The sequence below is a fragment of the Biomphalaria glabrata genome, chromosome 4 (assembly GCF_947242115.1).
Source record: "Biomphalaria glabrata chromosome 4, xgBioGlab47.1, whole genome shotgun sequence".
NCBI classification, from domain to species: domain Eukaryota; kingdom Metazoa; phylum Mollusca; class Gastropoda; family Planorbidae; genus Biomphalaria; species Biomphalaria glabrata.
Window position 1 is genome coordinate 55,637,216 of NC_074714.1, and position 4,238 is coordinate 55,641,453.

Below are 4,238 nucleotides of genomic sequence, written 5' to 3' on the forward strand. Positions count from 1 at the left end.
TTGTTGTTTGTTGCTTTACTCACTTTTAAACTGTGACCATGTAAATTTTGTCTAGATGGAGAATGGTAATGTCTTAGTGTTAATGATTAGATTGAGAATGTTAATGTCTTAGTGTCAATGATAACAGTGAGAATGGTAATGTCTTAGTGTCAATGATAACAGTGAGAATGGTAATGTCTTAGTGTCAATGATAACAGTGAGAATTGTAATGTCTTAGTGTCAATGATTACATTGAGAATAGCAATGTCTTAGTGTCAATGATTATATTGAAAATGGTAATGTCTTAGTGTCAATGGTAATTTTTTAGTGTCAATGATTAGATTGAGAATGGTAATGTCTTAGTGTCAATGATTAGATTGAGAATGGTAATGTCTTAGTGTCGATGATTACATTGAGAATGGTAATGTCTTAGTGTCAATGATTACATTGAGAATGGTAATGTCTTAGTGTCAATGATTAGATTGAGAATGGTAATGTCTTAGTGTCAATGATTAGATTGAGAATGGAAACATCTTAACCTCATTGATTAGATTGAGAATGGTAATGACTTAGTGTCAATGATTAGATTGAGAATGGTAATGACTTAGTGTCAATGATTAGATTAAGAATGGAAGGTCTTAGTGTCAATGATTACTTTGAGAATGGTAATGTCATAGTGTCAATGATTACATTGAGAATGTTATGTCAATTTTTAGATTAAGAATGCTAATTTTTTAGTGTCAATGATTACATTGAGAATGGTAATGACTTAGTGTCAATGATTAGATTGAGAATGGTAATGTCTTAGTATCAATGATTACATTGAGAATGGTAATGTCTTAGTGTCAATGATTAGATTGGGAATGGTAATGCCTTAGTGTCAATGATTAGATTGAGAATGGTAATGTCTTAGTGTCAATGATTAGAATGAGAATGGTAATGTCTTAGTGTCAATGATTACATTGAGAATGGTAATGTCTTAGTGTCAATGATTACATTGAGAATGGTAATGCCTTAGTGTCAATGGTAATGTCTTAGTGTCAATGATTAGATTGGGAATGGTAATGTCTTTGTGTTGATGATTAGATTGAGAATGGTAATGTCTTAGTGTCGATGATTACATTGAGAATGGTAATGTCTTAGTGTTGATGATTACATTGAGAATGGTAATGTCTTAGTGTCGATGATTACATTGAGAATGGTAATGTCTTAGTGTCGATGATTACATTGAGAATGGTAATGTCTTAGTGTCAATGATTAGATTGAGAATGGTAATGTCTTAGTGTCGATGATTACATTGAGAATGGTAATGTCTTAGTGTCAATGATTACATTGAGAATGGTAATGTCTTAGTGTCATTGATTACATTGAGAATGTTATGTCAATGATTAGATTGAGAATTGTAATGTCTTAGTGTCAATGATTAGATTGAGAATGGTAATGACTTAGTGTCAATGGTAATGTCTTAGTGTCAATGATTAGATTGAGAATGGAAACATCTTAACCTCATTGATTAGATTGAGAATGGTAATGACTTAGTGTCAATAATTAGATTGAGAATGGTAATGACTTAGTGTCAATGATTAGATTAAGAATGGAATGTCTTAGTGTCAATGATTAGATTGAGAATGGTAATGTCTTAGTGTCAATGATTACATTGAGAATGGTAATGTCTTAGTGTCAATGATTACATTGAGAATGGTAATGTCTTAGTGTCATTGATTACATTGAGAATGGTAATGTCTTAGTGTCATTGATTACATTGAGAATGGTAATGTCTTAGTGTCAATGATTAGATTGAGAATGGAAACATCTTAACCTCATTGATTAGATTGAGGATGGTAATGACTTAGTGTCAATGATTAGATTGAGAATGGTAATGCCTTAGTGTCAATGATTAGACTAAGAATGGAAGGTCTTAGTGTCAATGATTAGATTGAGAATGGTAATGTCTTAGTGTCAATGATTACATTGAGAATGTTATGTCAATGATTAGATTGAGAATGGTAATGTCTTAGTGTCAATGATTAGATTGAGAATGGAAACATCTTAACCTCATTGATTAGATTGAGAATGGTAATGACTTAGTGTCAATGATTAGATTGAGAATGGTAATGACTTAGTGTCAATGATTAGATTAAGAATGGAAGGTCTTTGTGTCAATGATTAGAATGGGAATCGTAATGACTTAGTGTCAATGATTAGATTGAGAATGGTAATGACTTAGGGTCAATGATTAGATTGAGAATGGTAATGACTTAGTGTCAATGATTAGATTGAGAATGGAAGGTCTTAGTGTCAATGATTAGATTAAGAATGGAAGGTCTTAGTGTCAATGATTAGGTTTGGAATGGTAATGACTTAGTGTCAATGATTAGATTGAGAATGGTAATGTCTTAGTGTCAATGATTAGATTGAGAATGGAAACATCTTAACCTCATTGATTAGATTGAGAATGGTAATGACTTAGTGTCAATGATTAGATTAAGAATGGAAGGTCTTAGTGTCAATGATTAGATTGGGAATGGTAATGACTTAGTGTCAATGATTAGATTGAGAATGGTAATGTCTTAGTGTCAATGATTAGATTGAGAATGGTAATGTCTTAGTGTCGATGATTACATTTAGAATGGTAATGTCTTAGTGTCAATGATTACATTGAGAATGTTATGTCAATGATTAGATTGAGAATGGTAATGTCTTAGTGTCAATGATTAGATTGAGAATGGAAACATCTTAACCTCATTGATTAGATTGAGAATGGTAATGACTTAGTGTCAATGATTAGATTAAGAATGGAAGGTCTTAGTGTCAATGATTACATTGAGAATGGTAATGTCATAGTGTCAATGATTACATTGAGAATGTTATGTCAATTTTTAGATTAAGAATGGTAATTTTTTAGTGTCAATGATTACATTGAGAATGGTAATGCCTTAGTGTCAATGATTAGATTGAGAATGGTAATGTCTTAGTGTCAATGATTAGATTGAGAATGGTAATGTCTTAGTGTCAATGATTAGATTGAGAATGGTAATGCCTTAGTGTCAATGATTAGATTGAGAATGGTAATGTCTTAGTGTCAATGATTAGATTGAGAATGGTAATGACTTAGTGTCAATGATAAGATTGAGAATTGTTATGTTTATGTGTCAATGATGACTGACTAAGTTTTGGAGGATGTCAGGAGGAGCATACCAGTTTACAGCAACTTCTATTAATGACCATAAAAAGAGCAATGAAAAAAGGGCCTTAAAAGTTATTCAATTACAATCTTAGAAGCCCAACTACAAAGTACTGTTAAGTAGTAAACTCACTTTAATTTTTATAATAATACTTTGAAAAAGTTTTTTCTATTAAATCAATTATTTTATAAGAGTTAAACATACATTCTCTATGAAGAAAATATGGTTACAGGAGGCGAATCACAATATAATCATCTGTAGTGTAAACAAAATGTTACTTCGTTACCAAAGATTTGTTAATTTCACACAAAAATAAGCACAATGTCATTGTATTCACAAGAATTTATTCAATCTCGTTTTCACTATGCATGAAGATAAACATATTCACATTTTCTAAAGACTCTGGCATTCAAAATTTTGCACAATGTCATTTTATTTGTACACGAAGGTAGCTGCAAAGTCTTGAGAAAAAAAAAGACTATATCTAAATCATTAAATTAAGCTTGGTCTAAGACTACCTTGTTTCTCATTATATCTTTTATACTTTGCTAATCTACTTATAAGTCATTAAGCTGCTTGTCTTTGTAGCACTGGCAAAGATATATATATTGTAACGTTTCTCACTACCCAGATTCTCTGCAAACTGTACCACACGACACAACCAATTCAAAGAACTTGACAACTCAGGGCTGAGTAATAGTTTAATATCAAATATAGACATTACGATTAGAATTTTATAACATTAGCCAATTGCGATTGAACTTGGTCCGTGAACGAATAAAAAATTACTGTTGGGGTTCGATGCTTAGTGGAGAATCTTATTAGGGGGTTGCAACACTAAAAAGGTTGAGAACCGCTGGCCTATCTCAAGAGTTGCCCTGGAGTTAAACGTCATTGTCTAGGGGGTTGGGTAACTGGAAAGCGACTCTAAGCCTTAGTTAGCTTCTTGACGACAGAAACATCTTAACTAGTAAAAGTGTAACATGAACATACAGGGCTAAATTTAACTATGTGGAGGCCCCCGGGGTAGAAATTTTGTAGAGCCCCGTACACTTTTTTTAAATCATAAATTAA